Consider the following 19457-nt stretch of genomic DNA (forward strand, 5'->3'; position numbering starts at 1 on the left):
TCTACTGATGACGGTTAAAGAACCAGAAACACGTGTCTAGAGATCAGCACTATCAGCGCCAACTGTGGTGAAACACTCGAACACTCTTGAAGCAAGCAAGTAACTGACACTGCAATTACCACAATGTCAGGGGTGAACTTTACTGGGAGGTGAAGCGCTGTGTTCGCACCCCTGTTCCTGTTGAATAGTACTACCGTGAGTCATTCAGCTGACGAGCTTGTGGATGAAGCACCCGCATGCCTGTGAGAGGTACCTGACCTGAGAAAGATGTTGGCAGCATACTCAGGAAACCCCAAATGTCAAAGACTGTAATCTCTACTGATGACGGTTAAAGAACCAGAAACACGTGTCTAGAGATCTGCACTATCTGTGCCAACTGTAGCGAAACACTCGAACACTCTTGAAGCAAGCAAGTAACCAAAACTGCATTTACCACAATGCCAGGGGCGAACCTTGCTGGGAGGTGAAGCGGTGTGCTCCCACCCCTGTCCTGCTTAATAGTACTTCCGTGAGTCACTGAAGTGACGAGCTGGTGATGAAGCACCCGCATGCCTATGAGAGGTACCTGATCTGAGAAAGATGTTGGCAGCCTACTCAGCAAAACCCAAATTTCAAAGACTGTAATCTCTACTGATGATGGTTAAAGAACCAGAAACACGTGTCTAGAGATCAGCACTATCTGCGCCAACTGTGGCGAAACACTCGAACACTCTTGAAGCAAGCAAGTAACCGAAACTGCATTTACCACAATGCCAGGGGCGAACCTTGCTGGGAGGTGAAGCGGTTTGCTCCCACCCCTGTTTCTGTTTAATGGTACTTCCAGTGAGTCATTGAGCTGACGAGCTCGTGGATGAAGCACCCGCATGCCGGTGAGAGGTACCTGACCTGAGAAAGATGTTGGCAGCCTACTCAGCAAACCCCACATTTGAAAGACTGTAATCTCTACTGATGATGGTTAAAGAACCAGAAACACGTGTCTGGAGATCAGCACTATCTGCGCCAGCTGTGGTGAAACACTCAAACACTCTTGAAGCAAGCAAGTAACCGAAACTGCATTTACCACAATGCCAGGGGCAAGCCTTGCTGGGAGGTGAAGCGGTGTGCTCCCACCCCTGTTCCTCTTTAATTGTACTCCCATGAGTCATTGCGCTGAAGAGCTCGTGGATGAAGCACCCACTTGCCTGTGAGAGGTACCTGATCTGTGAAAGATGTTGGCAGCCTACTCAGCAAACCCCACATTTGAAAGACTGTAATCTCTACTGATGACGGTTAAAGAACCAGAAACACGTGTCCAGAGATCAGCACTATCAGCGCCAACTGTGGCGAAACACTCGAACACTCTTCAAGCAAGCAAGTAACTGAAACTTCATTTACCACAATGCCAAGGGCGAACCTTGCTGGGAGGTGAAGCGGTTTGCTCCTACCCCTGCTCCTGTTTAATAGTACTCCCGTGAGTCATTCAGCTGACGTGCCCGTGGATGAAGCACCCACATGCCTGTGAGAGGTACCTGACCTGAGAAAGATGTTGGCAGCCTACTCAGCAAACCCCAAATTTCAAAGACTGTAATCACAACTGATGAGAGTTAAAGAACCAGAAACACGTGTCTAGAGATCAGCACTATTGCGCCAACTGTGACAAAACACTCAAACACTCTTGAAGCAAGCAAGTAACTGAAACTGCATTTACCACAATGCCAGGGGCAAACCTTGCTGGGAGGGGAAGCGGTGTGCTCCCAGCCCTGTTCCTGTTTAATAGTACTCCCATGAGTCATTGAGCTGGCGACCTCGTGGATGATGCACCCGCATGCCTGTGAGAGGTACCTGACCTGAGAAAGATGTTGGCAGCCTACTCAGCAAACCCCACATTTGAAAGACTGTAATCTCTACTTATGACAGTTAAAGAACCAGAACCACGTGTCTAGAGTTCAGCACTATCTGCGGCAACTGTGGCGAAACACTCGAACACTCTTGACGCAAGCAACTGAAACTGCATTTACCACAATGCCTGGGGCAAACCTTGCTGGGAGGTGAAGCAGTTTGCTCCCACCCCTGTTTCTGTTTAATGGTACTCCCATGAGTCTATGAGCTGACAACCTCGAGAATGAAGCGTCCGCATGCCGGTGAGAGATACCTGACCTGAGAAAATGTTGGCAGCCTACTCAGCAAACCCCGCATTTGAAAGACTGTAATCTCTACTGATGACGGTTAAAGAACCAGAAACACGTGTCTAGAGATCAGCACTATCTGCGCCAACTGTGGCGAAACACTCTAGCACTCTTGAAGCAAGCAAGTAACTGAAACTACAATTACCACAATGTCAGGGGCGAACCTTGTTGGGAGGTGAAGCGGTGTGCTCCCATCCCTCTTTCTGTTTAATAGTACTCCCGTGAGTCATTGAGCTGACGAGCTTGTGGATGAAGCACCAGCTTGCCTGTGAGAGGTACCTGATCTGAGAAAGATGTTGGCAGCCTACTCAGCAAACCCCACATTTGAAAGACTAATCTCTACTGATGATGGTTAAAGAACCAGAACTACGTGTCTAGAGATCAGCACTTTCTGCGCCAACTGTCGCAAAACACCCAAACACTCTTGAAGCAAGCAAGAACCTGAAACTGCAATTACCACAATGTCAGGGGCGAACCTTGATGGGAGGTGAAGCGGTGTGCTCCCACCCCTGTTCCTGTTTAATTGTACTCCCATGAGTCATTGAGCTGAGGAGCTAGTGGATGATGCACCCACATGCCTGTGAGAGGTACCTGACTTGAGAAAGATGTTGGCAGCCTACTTAGCAAACTCCACATTTGAAAGAGTGTAATCTCTACTGATGACGGTTAAAGAACCAGAAACACGTGTCTAGAGATCAGCACTATCTGCGCCAACTGTCGCGAAAAACACCTGAACACTCTTGAAGCAAGCAAGAACCTGAAACTGCAATTACCACAATGTCAGGGGCGAACCTTGATGGGAGGTGAAGCGGTGTGCTCCCACCCCTGTTCCTGTTTAATTGTACTCCCATGAGTCATTGAGCTGAGGAGCTAGTGGATGATGCACCCACATGCCTGTGAGAGGTACCTGACTTGAGAAAGATGTTGGCAGCCTACTCAGCAAACCCCACATTTGAAAGACTGTAATCTCTACTGATGATGGTTAAAGAACCAGAAACACGTGTTCAGAGATCAGCACCATCTGCGCCAACTGTGGCGAAACATGTGAACACTCTTGAAGCAAGCAAGTAACTGAAACTGCATTTACCACAATGCCAGGGGCGAACCTTGCTGGGAGGTGAAGCGGTGTGCTCCCACCCCTGTTCCTGTTTAATAGTACTCCCATGAGTCATTGAGCTGACGAGCTAGTGGATAAAGCACCCGCATGGCTGTCAGAGGTACCTGACCTGAGAAAGATGTTGACAGCATTCTCAGCAAACCCCACATTTGAAAGACCGTAATCTCTACTGATGACGGTTAAAGAACCAGAACCACGTGTCTAGAGATCAGCACTATCTGCGCCAACTGTGACGAAACACACAAACACTCTTGAAGCAAGCGAGTAACTGAAACTGCATTTACCACAATGCCAGGGGCGAACCTTGCTGGGAGGTGAAGCGGTGTGCTCCCACCCCTGTTCCTGTTTAATACTACTCTCATGAGTCATTGAGCTGATGAGCTCGTGGATGAAGCACCCGCTTGCCTGTGAGAGGTTCCTGATCTGAGAAAGACGTTGGCAGCCTACTCAGCAAACCCCACATTTGAAAGACTGTAATCTCTACTAATGACGGTTAAAGAACCAGAACTACGTGTCTAGAGATCAGCACTATCTGCGCCAAATGTGGCGAAACACTCGACACTCTTGAAGCAAGCAAGTAACTGAAACTGCATTTACTACAATGCCAGGGGCGAACCTTGCTGGGAGGTGAAGCGGTGTGCTCACACCCCTATTCCTGTTTAATAGTACTCCCATGAGTCATTGAGCTGACGAGCTCGTGGATGAAGCACCCACATGCCTGTGAGAGGTACCTGATCTGAGAAAGATGTTGGCAGCCTACTCAGCAAACCCCACATTTGAAAGACTGTAATCTCTACTGATGACGGTTAAAGAACCAGAACCACGTGTCTAGAGATCAGCACTGTCTGCGCCAACTGTGGCGAAACACTTGACACTCTTGAGCAAGCAAGTAACTCAAACTGCATTTACTACAATGCCAGGGGCGAACCTTGCTGGGAGGTGAAGCGGTATGCTCCCACCCCTGTTCCTGTTTAATAGTACTCCCGTGAGTCATTGAGCTGATGAGCTCGTGGATGAAGCACCCACATGCCTGTGAGAGGTACCTGACTTAAGAAAGATGTTGGCAGCCTACTTAGCAAACTCCACATTTGAAAGAGTGTAATCTTCACTGATGACGGTTAAAGAATCAGAACCACGTGTCTAGAATTCAGCACTATCGGTGCCAACTGTAGCGAAACACTCGAACACTCTTGAAGCAAGCAAGTAACTGAAACTGCATTTACCACAATGCCAGGGGCGAACCTTGCTGGGAGGTGAAGCGGTGTGCTCCCACCTCTGTTCCTGTTTAATAGTACTGCCGTGAGTAATTAAGCTGACGAGCTCGTAGATGAAGCACCCGCATGCCTGTGAGAGGTACCTGACCTGAGAAAGATGTTGGCAGCCAACTCAGCAAACCCCACATTTGAAAGACTGTAATCTCTACTGATGACGGTTAAAGAACCACAACCACGTGTCTAGAGATCAGCACTATCTGCGCCAACTGTGGCGAAACACTCGACACTCTTGAAGCAAGCAAGTAACTGAAACTGCATTTACCATAATGCCAGGGACGAATCTTGCTGGGAGGTGAAGTGGTGTGCTCCCACCCCTGTTCCTGTTTGATAGTACTCCCATGAGTCATTGAGCTTATGAGCTTGAGGATGAAGCACCCGCATGCCTGTGAGAGGTACCAGACCTGAGAAAGATGTTGGAAGCCTACTCAGCAAACCTCAAATTTCAAAGACTGCAATCTCTACTGATGACGGTTAAAGAACCAGAACCACGTGTCTAGAGATCAGCACAATTGGCGCCAACTGTGGCGAAACACTCAAACACTCTTGAAGCAAGCAAGTAACTGAAACTGCATTAACCACAATGCCAGGGGCGCACCTTGCTGGGAGGTGAAGCGGTGTGCTCCCACCCCTGTTCCTGTTTAATAGTACTGCCGTGAGTCATTAACCTGACGAGCTCATGGATGAAGCACCCACATGCCTGTGAGAGGTACCTGACCTGAGAAAGATGTTGGCAGCCTACTCAGCAAACCCCACATTTGAAAGACTGTAATGTCTACTGATGATGGTTAAAGAACCAGAAACACGTGTCTAGAGATCAGCACTATCTGCACCAACTGAGGCAAAACACTCGAACACTCTTGAAGCAAGCAAGTAACCAAAACTGCATTTACCACAATGCCAGGGGTGAACCTTCCTGGGAGGGGAAGTGGTGTGCTCCAACCCCTGTTCCTGTTTAATAGTTCTCCAGTGAGTTATTGAGCTGACAAGCTCGTGGATGAAGCACCCGCATGCCTGTGAGAGGTACCTGACCTGAGAAAGATGTTGGCAGCCTACTCAGCAAACCCCAAATTTCAAAGACTCTAATCACTACTGTTGACGGTTAAAGAACCAGAAACACGTGTCTAGAGATCAGCACTATTGCGCCAACTGTGACAAAACACTCAAATACTCTTGAAGCAAGCAAGTAACTGAAACTGCATTTACCACAATGCCAGGGGCAAACCTTGCTGGGAGGTGAAGCGGTGTGCTCCCACCCCTGTTCCTGTTTAATAGTACTCCCATGAGTCATTGAGCTGACGAGCTCGTGGATGATGGACCCGCATGCCTGTGAGAGGTACCTGAGAAAGATGTTGGCAGCCTACTCAGCAATCCCCACATTTGAAAGACTGTAATCTCTACTTATGACAGTTAAAGAACCAGAACCACGTGTCTAGAGTTCAGCACTATCTGCGGCAACTGTGGTGAACCACTCGAACACTCTTGAAGCAAGCAATTGAAACTGCATTTACCACAATGCCAGGGGCAAACCTTGCTGGGAGGTGAAGTGGTGTGCTCCCACCCCTGTTTCTGTTTAATGGTACTCCCATGAGTCATTGAGCTGACAACCTCGTGAATGAAGCGTCCGCATGCCGGTGAGAGATACCTGACCTGAAAAAATGTTGGCAGCCTACTCAGCAAACCCCGCATTTGAAAGACTGTAATCTCTACTGATGATGGTTAAAGAACCAGAAACACGTGTCTAGAGATCAGCACTATCTGCGCCAACTGTGGCGAAACACTCTAGCACTCTTGAAGCAAGCAAGTAACTGAAACTGCAATTACCACAATGTCAGGGGCGAACCTTGTTGGGAGGTGAAGCGGTGTGCTCCCATCCCTCTTCCTGTTTAATAGTACTCCCGTGAGTCATTGAGCTGACAAGCTCGTGGATGAAGCACCAGCTTGCTGTGAGAGGTACCTGATCTGAGAAAGATGTTGGCAGCCTACTCAGCAAACCCCACATTTGAAAGACTGTAATCTCTACTGTTGACGATTAAAGAACCAGAAACACGTGTCTAGAGATCAGCACTATCTGCGCCAACTGTGGCGAAACACTCGACACTCTTCAAGCAAGCAACCAACTGAAACTGCATTTACTACAATGCCAGGGTCGAACCTTCCTGGGATGTGAAGCGGTGTGCTCCCACCCCTGTTCCTGTTTAATTGTACTCCCATGAGTCATTGAGCTGAAGAGCTCGTGGATGATACACCCACATGCCTGTGAGAGGTACCTGACTTGAGAAAGATGTTGGCAGCCTACTTAGCAAACTCCACATTTGAAAGAGTGTCATCTCTACTGATGACGGTTAAAGAACCAGAAACACGTGTCTAGAGATCAGCACTATCTGGGCCAACTGTCGCGAAAAACACCTGAACACTCTTGAAGCAAGCAAGTAACTGAAACTGTAATTACCACAATGTCAGGGGCGAACCTTGCTGGGAGGTGAAGCGGTGTGCTCCCACCCCTGTTCCTGTTTAATAGTACTCCCATGAGTCATTGAGCTGATGAGCTCATGGATGAAGCACCCGCATGCCTGTGAGAGGTACTTGATCTGAGAAAGATGTTGGCAGCCTACTCAGCAAACCCCACATTTGAAAGACTGTAATCTCTACTGATGATGGTTAAAGAACCAGAAACACGTGTACAGAGATCAGCACCATCTGCGACAACTGTCGCAAAACACCCAAACACTCTTGAAGCAAGCAAGTAACTGAAACTGCAATTACCACAATGTCAGGGGCGAACCTTGCTGGGAGGTGAAGCGGTGTGGTCCCACACCTGTTCCTGTTTAATAGTACTCCCATGAGTCATTGAGCTGACGACCCCGTGGATGATGCACCCACATGCCTGTGAGAGGTACCTGACTTGAGAAAGATGTTGGCAGCCTACTTAGCAAACTCCACATTTGAAAGAGTGTAATCTCTACTGATGACGGTTAAAGAACCAGAAACACGTGTCTAGAGATCAGCACTATCTGGGCCAACTGTCGCGAAACACTCGACACTCTTGAAGCAAGCAAGTAACTGAAACTGCATTTACCATAATGCCAGGGACGAATCTTGCGGGGAGGTGAAGTGGTGTGCTCCCACCCCTGTTCCTGTTTAATAGTACTCCCATGAGTCATTGTGCTGACGAGCTTGAGGATGAAGCACCCGCATGCCTGTGAGAGGTACCAGACCTGAGAAAGATGTTGGAAGCCTACTCAGCAAACCTCAAATTTCAAAGACTGCAATCACTACTGTTGACGGTTAAAGAACCAGAAACACGTGTCTAGAGATCAGCACTATTGCGCCAACTGTGACAAAACACTCAAACACTCTTGAAGCAAGCAAGTAACTGAAACTGCATTTACCACAATGCCAGGGGCAAACCTTGCTGGGAGGGGAAGCGGTGTGCTCCCAGCCCTGTTCCTGTTTAATAGTACTCCCATGAGTCATTGAGCTGGCGACCTCGTGGATGATGCACCCGCATGCCTGTGAGAGGTACCTGACCTGAGAAAGATGTTGGCAGCCTACTCAGCAAACCCCACATTTGAAAGACTGTAATCTCTACTTATGACAGTTAAAGAACCAGAACCACGTGTCTAGAGTTCAGCACTATCTGCGGCAACTGTGGCGAAACACTCGAACACTCTTGACGCAAGCAACTGAAACTGCATTTACCACAATGCCTGGGGCAAACCTTGCTGGGAGGTGAAGCAGTTTGCTCCCACCCCTGTTTCTGTTTAATGGTACTCCCATGAGTCTATGAGCTGACAACCTCGAGAATGAAGCGTCCGCATGCCGGTGAGAGATACCTGACCTGAGAAAATGTTGGCAGCCTACTCAGCAAACCCCGCATTTGAAAGACTGTAATCTCTACTGATGACGGTTAAAGAACCAGAAACACGTGTCTAGAGATCAGCACTATCTGCGCCAACTGTGGCGAAACACTCTAGCACTCTTGAAGCAAGCAAGTAACTGAAACTACAATTACCACAATGTCAGGGGCGAACCTTGTTGGGAGGTGAAGCGGTGTGCTCCCATCCCTCTTTCTGTTTAATAGTACTCCCGTGAGTCATTGAGCTGACGAGCTTGTGGATGAAGCACCAGCTTGCCTGTGAGAGGTACCTGATCTGAGAAAGATGTTGGCAGCCTACTCAGCAAACCCCACATTTGAAAGACTAATCTCTACTGATGATGGTTAAAGAACCAGAACTACGTGTCTAGAGATCAGCACTTTCTGCGCCAACTGTCGCAAAACACCCAAACACTCTTGAAGCAAGCAAGAACCTGAAACTGCAATTACCACAATGTCAGGGGCGAACCTTGATGGGAGGTGAAGCGGTGTGCTCCCACCCCTGTTCCTGTTTAATTGTACTCCCATGAGTCATTGAGCTGAGGAGCTAGTGGATGATGCACCCACATGCCTGTGAGAGGTACCTGACTTGAGAAAGATGTTGGCAGCCTACTTAGCAAACTCCACATTTGAAAGAGTGTAATCTCTACTGATGACGGTTAAAGAACCAGAAACACGTGTCTAGAGATCAGCACTATCTGCGCCAACTGTCGCGAAAAACACCTGAACACTCTTGAAGCAAGCAAGAACCTGAAACTGCAATTACCACAATGTCAGGGGCGAACCTTGATGGGAGGTGAAGCGGTGTGCTCCCACCCCTGTTCCTGTTTAATTGTACTCCCATGAGTCATTGAGCTGAGGAGCTAGTGGATGATGCACCCACATGCCTGTGAGAGGTACCTGACTTGAGAAAGATGTTGGCAGCCTACTCAGCAAACCCCACATTTGAAAGACTGTAATCTCTACTGATGATGGTTAAAGAACCAGAAACACGTGTTCAGAGATCAGCACCATCTGCGCCAACTGTGGCGAAACATGTGAACACTCTTGAAGCAAGCAAGTAACTGAAACTGCATTTACCACAATGCCAGGGGCGAACCTTGCTGGGAGGTGAAGCGGTGTGCTCCCACCCCTGTTCCTGTTTAATAGTACTCCCATGAGTCATTGAGCTGACGAGCTAGTGGATAAAGCACCCGCATGGCTGTCAGAGGTACCTGACCTGAGAAAGATGTTGACAGCATTCTCAGCAAACCCCACATTTGAAAGACCGTAATCTCTACTGATGACGGTTAAAGAACCAGAACCACGTGTCTAGAGATCAGCACTATCTGCGCCAACTGTGACGAAACACACAAACACTCTTGAAGCAAGCGAGTAACTGAAACTGCATTTACCACAATGCCAGGGGCGAACCTTGCTGGGAGGTGAAGCGGTGTGCTCCCACCCCTGTTCCTGTTTAATACTACTCTCATGAGTCATTGAGCTGATGAGCTCGTGGATGAAGCACCCGCTTGCCTGTGAGAGGTTCCTGATCTGAGAAAGACGTTGGCAGCCTACTCAGCAAACCCCACATTTGAAAGACTGTAATCTCTACTAATGACGGTTAAAGAACCAGAACTACGTGTCTAGAGATCAGCACTATCTGCGCCAAATGTGGCGAAACACTCGACACTCTTGAAGCAAGCAAGTAACTGAAACTGCATTTACTACAATGCCAGGGGCGAACCTTGCTGGGAGGTGAAGCGGTGTGCTCACACCCCTATTCCTGTTTAATAGTACTCCCATGAGTCATTGAGCTGACGAGCTCGTGGATGAAGCACCCGCATGCCTGTGAGAGGTACCTGATCTGAGAAAGATGTTGGCAGCCTACTCAGCAAACCCCACATTTGAAAGACTGTAATCTCTACTGATGACGGTTAAAGAACCAGAACCACGTGTCTAGAGATCAGCACTGTCTGCGCCAACTGTGGCGAAACACTTGACACTCTTGAGCAAGCAAGTAACTCAAACTGCATTTACTACAATGCCAGGGGCGAACCTTGCTGGGAGGTGAAGCGGTATGCTCCCACCCCTGTTCCTGTTTAATAGTACTCCCGTGAGTCATTGAGCTGATGAGCTCGTGGATGAAGCACCCACATGCCTGTGAGAGGTACCTGACTTAAGAAAGATGTTGGCAGCCTACTTAGCAAACTCCACATTTGAAAGAGTGTAATCTTCACTGATGACGGTTAAAGAATCAGAACCACGTGTCTAGAATTCAGCACTATCGGTGCCAACTGTAGCGAAACACTCGAACACTCTTGAAGCAAGCAAGTAACTGAAACTGCATTTACCACAATGCCAGGGGCGAACCTTGCTGGGAGGTGAAGCGGTGTGCTCCCACCTCTGTTCCTGTTTAATAGTACTGCCGTGAGTAATTAAGCTGACGAGCTCGTAGATGAAGCACCCGCATGCCTGTGAGAGGTACCTGACCTGAGAAAGATGTTGGCAGCCAACTCAGCAAACCCCACATTTGAAAGACTGTAATCTCTACTGATGACGGTTAAAGAACCACAACCACGTGGCTAGAGATCAGCACTATCTGCGCCAACTGTGGCGAAACACTCGACACTCTTGAAGCAAGCAAGTAACTGAAACTGCATTTACCATAATGCCAGGGACGAATCTTGCTGGGAGGTGAAGTGGTGTGCTCCCACCCCTGTTCCTGTTTGATAGTACTCCCATGAGTCATTGAGCTTATGAGCTTGAGGATGAAGCACCCGCATGCCTGTGAGAGGTACCAGACCTGAGAAAGATGTTGGAAGCCTACTCAGCAAACCTCAAATTTCAAAGACTGCAATCTCTACTGATGACGGTTAAAGAACCAGAACCACGTGTCTAGAGATCAGCACAATTGGCGCCAACTGTGGCGAAACACTCAAACACTCTTGAAGCAAGCAAGTAACTGAAACTGCATTAACCACAATGCCAGGGGCGCACCTTGCTGGGAGGTGAAGCGGTGTGCTCCCACCCCTGTTCCTGTTTAATAGTACTGCCGTGAGTCATTAACCTGACGAGCTCATGGATGAAGCACCCACATGCCTGTGAGAGGTACCTGACCTGAGAAAGATGTTGGCAGCCTACTCAGCAAACCCCACATTTGAAAGACTGTAATGTCTACTGATGATGGTTAAAGAACCAGAAACACGTGTCTAGAGATCAGCACTATCTGCACCAACTGAGGCAAAACACTTGAACACTCTTGAAGCAAGCAAGTAACCAAAACTGCATTTACCACAATGCCAGGGGTGAACCTTCCTGGGAGGGGAAGTGGTGTGCTCCAACCCCTGTTCCTGTTTAATAGTTCTCCAGTGAGTTATTGAGCTGACAAGCTCGTGGATGAAGCACCCGCATGCCTGTGAGAGGTACCTGACCTGAGAAAGATGTTGGCAGCCTACTCAGCAAACCCCAAATTTCAAAGACTCTAATCACTACTGTTGACGGTTAAAGAACCAGAAACACATGTCTAGAGATCAGCACTATTGCGCCAACTGTGACAAAACACTCAAACACTCTTGAAGCAAGCAAGTAACTGAAACTGCATTTACCACAATGCCAGGGGCAAACCTTGCTGGGAGGTGAAGCGGTGTGCTCCCACCCCTGTTCCTGTTTAATAGTACTCCCATGAGTCATTGAGCTGACGAGCTCGTGGATGATGGACCCGCATGCCTGTGAGAGGTACCTGAGAAAGATGTTGGCAGCCTACTCAGCAATCCCCACATTTGAAAGACTGTAATCTCTACTTATGACAGTTAAAGAACCAGAACCACGTGTCTAGAGTTCAGCACTAACTGCGGCAACTGTGGTGAACCACTCGAACACTCTTGAAGCAAGCAATTGAAACTGCATTTACCACAATGCCAGGGGCAAACCTTGCTGGGAGGTGAAGTGGTTTGCTCCTACCCCTGTTTCTGTTTAATGGTACTCCCATGAGTCATTGAGCTGACAACCTCGTGAATGAAGCGTCCGCATGCCGGTGAGAGATACCTGACCTGAAAAAATGTTGGCAGCCTACTCAGCAAACCCCGCATTTGAAAGACTGTAATCTCTACTGATGATGGTTAAAGAACCAGAAACACGTGTCTAGAGATCAGCACTATCTGCGCCAACTGTGGCGAAACACTCTAGCACTCTTGAAGCAAGCAAGTAACTGAAACTGCAATTACCACAATGTCAGGGGCGAACCTTGTTGGGAGGTGAAGCGGTGTGCTCCCATCCCTCTTCCTGTTTAATAGTACTCCCGTGAGTCATTGAGCTGACAAGCTCGTGGATGAAGCACCAGCTTGCTGTGAGAGGTACCTGATCTGAGAAAGATGTTGGCAGCCTACTCAGCAAACCCCACATTTGAAAGACTGTAATCTCTACTGTTGACGATTAAAGAACCAGAAACACGTGTCTAGAGATCAGCACTATCTGCGCCAACTGTGGCGAAACACTCGACACTCTTCAAGCAAGCAACCAACTGAAACTGCATTTACTACAATGCCAGGGTCGAACCTTCCTGGGATGTGAAGCGGTGTGCTCCCACCCCTGTTCCTGTTTAATTGTACTCCCATGAGTCATTGAGCTGAAGAGCTCGTGGATGATACACCCACATGCCTGTGAGAGGTACCTGACTTGAGAAAGATGTTGGCAGCCTACTTAGCAAACTCCACATTTGAAAGAGTGTCATCTCTACTGATGACGGTTAAAGAACCAGAAACACGTGTCTAGAGATCAGCACTATCTGGGCCAACTGTCGCGAAAAACACCTGAACACTCTTGAAGCAAGCAAGTAACTGAAACTGTAATTACCACAATGTCAGGGGCGAACCTTGCTGGGAGGTGAAGCGGTGTGCTCCCACCCCTGTTCCTGTTTAATAGTACTCCCATGAGTCATTGAGCTGATGAGCTCATGGATGAAGCACCCGCATGCCTGTGAGAGGTACTTGATCTGAGAAAGATGTTGGCAGCCTACTCAGCAAACCCCACATTTGAAAGACTGTAATCTCTACTGATGATGGTTAAAGAACCAGAAACACGTGTACAGAGATCAGCACCATCTGCGACAACTGTCGCAAAACACCCAAACACTCTTGAAGCAAGCAAGTAACTGAAACTGCAATTACCACAATGTCAGGGGCGAACCTTGCTGGGAGGTGAAGCGGTGTGGTCCCACACCTGTTCCTGTTTAATAGTACTCCCATGAGTCATTGAGCTGACGACCCCGTGGATGATGCACCCACATGCCTGTGAGAGGTACCTGACTTGAGAAAGATGTTGGCAGCCTACTTAGCAAACTCCACATTTGAAAGAGTGTAATCTCTACTGATGACGGTTAAAGAACCAGAAACACGTGTCTAGAGATCAGCACTATCTGGGCCAACTGTCGCGAAACACTCGACACTCTTGAAGCAAGCAAGTAACTGAAACTGCATTTACCATAATGCCAGGGACGAATCTTGCGGGGAGGTGAAGTGGTGTGCTCCCACCCCTGTTCCTGTTTAATAGTACTCCCATGAGTCATTGTGCTGACGAGCTTGAGGATGAAGCACCCGCATGCCTGTGAGAGGTACCAGACCTGAGAAAGATGTTGGAAGCCTACTCAGCAAACCTCAAATTTCAAAGACTGCAATCTCTACTGATGACGGTTAAAGAACCAGAAACACGTGTCTAGAGATCAGCACTATCTGCGCCAACTGTGGTGAAACACTCGAACACTCTTAAAGCAAGTATGTAACCGAAACTGCATTTACCAAAATGCCTGAGGCAAACCTTGCTGGGAGGTGAAGCAGTGTGCTCCCACCCCTGTTCCTGTTTAATAGTACTCCCGTGAGTCATTGAGCTGACGAGCTCGTGGATGAAGCACCCGCATGCCTGTGAGAGGTACCTGACCTGAGAAAGATGTTGACAGCCTACTCAGCAAACCCCACATTTGAAAGATGAATCTCTACTGATGACAGTTAAAGAACCAGAACCACGTGTCTAGAGATCAGCACAATTGGCGCCAACTGTGGCGAAACAATCGAACACTCTTGAAGCAAGCAAGTAACTGAAACTGCATTAACCACAATGCCAGGGGCGAACCTTGCTGGGAGGTGAAGCGGTGTGCTCCCACCCCTGTTCCTGTTTAATAGTACTGACGAGAATCATTAACCTGACGAGCTCATAGATGAAGCACCCACATGCCTGTGAGAGGTACCTGACCTGAGAAAGATGTTGGCAGCCTACTCAGCAAACCCCACATTTGAAAGACTGTAATCTCTACTGATGATGGTTAAAGAACCAGAAACACGTGTCTAGAGATCAGCACTATCTGCACCAACTGAGGCAAAACACTTGAACACTCTTGAAGCAAGCAAGTAACCAAAACTGCATTTACCACAATGCCAGGGGTGAACCTTCCTGGGAGGTGAAGTGGTGTGCTCCAACCCCTGTTCCTGTTTAATAGTTCTTCAGTGAGTCATTGAGCTGACGAGCTCGTGGATGAAGCACCCGCATGCCTGTGAGAGGTACCTGACCTGAGAAAGATTTTGGCAGCCTACTCAGCAAACCCCACATTTGAAAGACTGTAATCTCTACTGATGACGGTTAAAGAACCAGAAACACGTGTCCAGAGATCAGCACTATCAGCGCCAACTGTGGCGAAACACTCGAACACTCTTCAAGCAAGCAAGTAACTGAAACTTCATTTACCACAATGCCAAGGGCGAACCTTGCTGGGAGGTGAAGCGGTTTGCTCCTACCCCTGTTCCTGTTTAATAGTACTCCCGTGAGTCATTCAGCTGACGAGCCCGTGGATGAAGCACCCGCATGCCTGTGAGAGGTACCTGACCTGAGAAAGATGTTGGCAGCCTATTCAGCAAACCTCAAATTTCAAAGACTGTAATCACTACTGATAAGAGTTAAAGAACCAGAAACACGTGTCTAGAGATCAGCACTATTGCGCCAACTGTGACAAAACACTCAAACACTCTTGAAGCAAGCAAGTAACTGAAACTGCATTTACCACAATGCCAGGGGCAAACCTTGCTGGGAGGTGAAGCGGTGTGCTCCCAGCCCTGTTCCTGTTTAATAGTACTCCCATGAGTCATTGAGCTGACGAGCTCGTGGATGATGCACCCGCATGCCTGTGAGAGGTACCTGACCTGAGAAAGATGTTGGCAGCCTACTCAGCAAACCCCACATTTGAAAGACTGTAATCTCTACTTATGACAGTTAAAGAACCAGAACCACGTGTCTAGAGTTCAGCACTATCTGCGGCAACTGTGGCGAAACACTCAAACACTCTTGACGCAAGCAACTGAAACTGCATTTACCACAATGCCAGGGGCAAACCTTGCTGGGAGGTGAAGCGGTTTGCTCCCATCCCTGTTTCTGTTTAATGGTACTCCCATGAGTCATTGAGCTGACAACCTCGTGAATGAAGCGTCCGCATGCCGGTGAGAGATACCTGACCTGAGAAAATGTTGGCAGCCTACTCAGCAAACCCCGCATTTGAAAGACTGTAATCTCTACTGATGACGGTTAAAGAACCAGAAACACGTGTCTAGAGATCAGCACTATCTGCGCCAACTGTGGCGAAACACTCTAGCACTCTTGAAGCAAGCAAGTAACTGAAACTACAATTACCACAATGTCAGGGGCGAACCTTGTTGGGAGGTGAAGCGGTGTGCTCCCATCCCTCTTTCTGTTTAATAGTACTCCCGTGAGTCATTGAGCTGACGAGCTCGTGGATGAAGCACCAGCTTGCCTGTGAGAGGTACCTGATCTGAGAAAGATGTTGGCAGCCTACTCAGCAAACCCCACATTTGAAAGACTGTAATCTCTACTGTTGACGATTAAAGAACCAGAAACATGTGTCTAGAGATCAGCACTATCTGCGCCAACTGTGGCGAAACACTCTAACACTCTTGAAGCAAGCAAGTAACTGAAACTGCAATTACCACAATGTCAGGAGCGAACCTTGCTGGGAGGTGAAGCGGTGTGCTCCCACCCCTGTTCCTGTTGAATAGTACTCCCATGAGTCATAGAGCTGAAGAGCTCGTGGATGAAGCACCCGCTTGCCTGTGAGAGGTACCTGATCTGAGAAAGATGTTGGCAGCCTACTCAGCAAACCCCACATTTGAAAGACTGCAATCTCTACTGATGACGGTTAAAGAACCAGAACTACGTGTCTAGAGATCAGCACTATCTGCGCCAACTGTGGCGAAACACTCGACACTCTTCAAGCAAGCAAGTAACTGAAACTGCATTTACCACAATGCGAGGGTCGAACCTTCCTGGGATGTGAAGCGGTGTGCTCCCACCCCTGTTCCTGTTTAATAGTACTCCTATGAGTCATTGAGCTGACGAGCTCGTGGATGAAGCACCCGCATGCCTGTGAGAGGTACCTGACCTGAGAAAGATGTTGGCAGCCTACTCAGCAAACCCCACATTTGAAAGACTGTAATCTCTACTGATGATGGTTAAAGAACCAGAAACACGTGTCTAGAGATCAGCACTATCTGCACCAACTGAGGCAAAACACTTGAACACTCTTGAAGCAAGCAAGTAACCAAAACTGCATTTACCACAATGCCAGGGGTGAACCTTCCTGGGAGGTGAAGTGGTGTGCTCCAACCCCTGTTCCTGTTTAATAGTTCTTCAGTGAGTCATTGAGCTGACGAGCTCGTGGATGAAGCACCCGCATGCCTGTGAGAGGTACCTGACCTGAGAAAGATTTTGGCAGCCTACTCAGCAAACCCCACATTTGAAAGACTGTAATCTCTACTGATGACGGTTAAAGAACCAGAAACACGTGTCCAGAGATCAGCACTATCAGCGCCAACTGTGGCGAAACACTCGAACACTCTTCAAGCAAGCAAGTAACTGAAACTTCATTTACCACAATGCCAAGGGCGAACCTTGCTGGGAGGTGAAGCGGTTTGCTCCTACCCCTGTTCCTGTTTAATAGTACTCCCGTGAGTCATTCAGCTGACGAGCCCGTGGATGAAGCACCCACATGCCTGTGAGAGGTACCTGACCTGAGAAAGATGTTGGCAGCCTATTCAGCAAACCTCAAATTTCAAAGACTGTAATCACTACTGATAAGAGTTAAAGAACCAGAAACACGTGTCTAGAGATCAGCACTATTGCGCCAACTGTGACAAAACACTCAAACACTCTTGAAGCAAGCAAGTAACTGAAACTGCATTTACCACAATGCCAGGGGCAAACCTTGCTGGGAGGTGAAGCGGTGTGCTCCCAGCCCTGTTCCTGTTTAATAGTACTCCCATGAGTCATTGAGCTGACGAGCTCGTGGATGATGCACCCGCATGCCTGTGAGAGGTACCTGACCTGAGAAAGATGTTGGCAGCCTACTCAGCAAACCCCACATTTGAAAGACTGTAATCTCTACTTATGACAGTTAAAGAACCAGAACCACGTGTCTAGAGTTCAGCACTATCTGCGGCAACTGTGGCGAAACACTCAAACACTCTTGACGCAAGCAACTGAAACTGCATTTACCACAATGCCAGGGGCAAACCTTGCTGGGAGGTGAAGCGGTTTGCTCCCATCCCTGTTTCTGTTTAATGGTACTCCCATGAGTCATTGAGCTGACAACCTCGTGAATGAAGCGTCCGCATGCCGGTGAGAGATACCTGACCTGAGAAAATGTTGGCAGCCTACTCAGCAAACCCCGCATTTGAAAGACTGTAATCTCTACTGATGACGGTTAAAGAACCAGAAACACGTGTCTAGAGATCAGCACTATCTGCGCCAACTGTGGCGAAACACTCTAGCACTCTTGAAGCAAGCAAGTAACTGAAACTACAATTACCACAATGTCAGGGGCGAACCTTGTTGGGAGGTGAAGCGGTGTGCTCCCATCCCTCTTTCTGTTTAATAGTACTCCCGTGAGTCATTGAGCTGACAAGCTCGTGGATGAAGCACCAGCTTGCCTGTGAGAGGTACCTGATCTGAGAAAGATGTTGGCAGCCTACTCAGCAAACCCCACATTTGAAAGACTGTAATCTCTACTGTTGACGATTAAAGAACCAGAAACATGTGTCTAGAGATCAGCACTATCTGCGCCAACTGTGGCGAAACACTCTAACACTCTTGAAGCAAGCAAGTAACTGAAACTGCAATTACCACAATGTCAGGAGCGAACCTTGCTGGGAGGTGAAGCGGTGTGCTCCCACCCCTGTTCCTGTTGAATAGTACTCCCATGAGTCATAGAGCTGAAGAGCTCGTGGATGAAGCACCCGCTTGCCTGTGAGAGGTACCTGATCTGAGAAAGATGTTGGCAGCCTACTCAGCAAACCCCACATTTGAAAGACTGCAATCTCTACTGATGACGGTTAAAGAACCAGAACTACGTGTCTAGAGATCAGCACTATCTGCGCCAACTGTGGCGAAACACTCGACACTCTTCAAGCAAGCAAGTAACTGAAACTGCATTTACCACAATGCGAGGGTCGAACCTTCCTGGGATGTGAAGCGGTGTGCTCCCACCCCTGTTCCTGTTTAATAGTACTCCTATGAGTCATTGAGCTGACGAGCTCGTGGATGAAGCACCCGCATGCCTGTGAGAGGTACCTGACCTGAGAAAGATGTTGGCAGCCTACTCAGCAAACCCCACATTTGAAAGACTAATCTCTACTGATGATGGTTAAAGAACCAGAACTATGTGTCTAGAGATCAGCACTTTCTGCGCCAACTGTCGCAAAACACCCAAACACTCTTGAAGCAAGCAAGAACCTGAAACTGCAATTACCACAATGTCAGGGGCGAACCTTGCTGGGAGGTGAAGCGGTGTGCTCCCACCCCTGTTCCTGTTTAATTGTACTCCCATGAGTCATTGAGCTGACGAGCTAGTGGATGATGCACCCACATGCCTGTGAGAGGTACCTGACTTGAGAAAGATGTTGGCAGCCTACTTAGCAAACTCCACATTTGAAAGAGTGTAATCTCTACTGATGACGGTTAAAGATCCAGAAACACGTCTCTAGAGATCAGCACTA

The sequence above is a fragment of the Triturus cristatus genome, chromosome 4_2 (assembly GCF_964204655.1).
Source record: "Triturus cristatus chromosome 4_2, aTriCri1.1, whole genome shotgun sequence".
In the NCBI taxonomy this organism is placed as follows: Eukaryota; Metazoa; Chordata; class Amphibia; order Caudata; family Salamandridae; genus Triturus; species Triturus cristatus.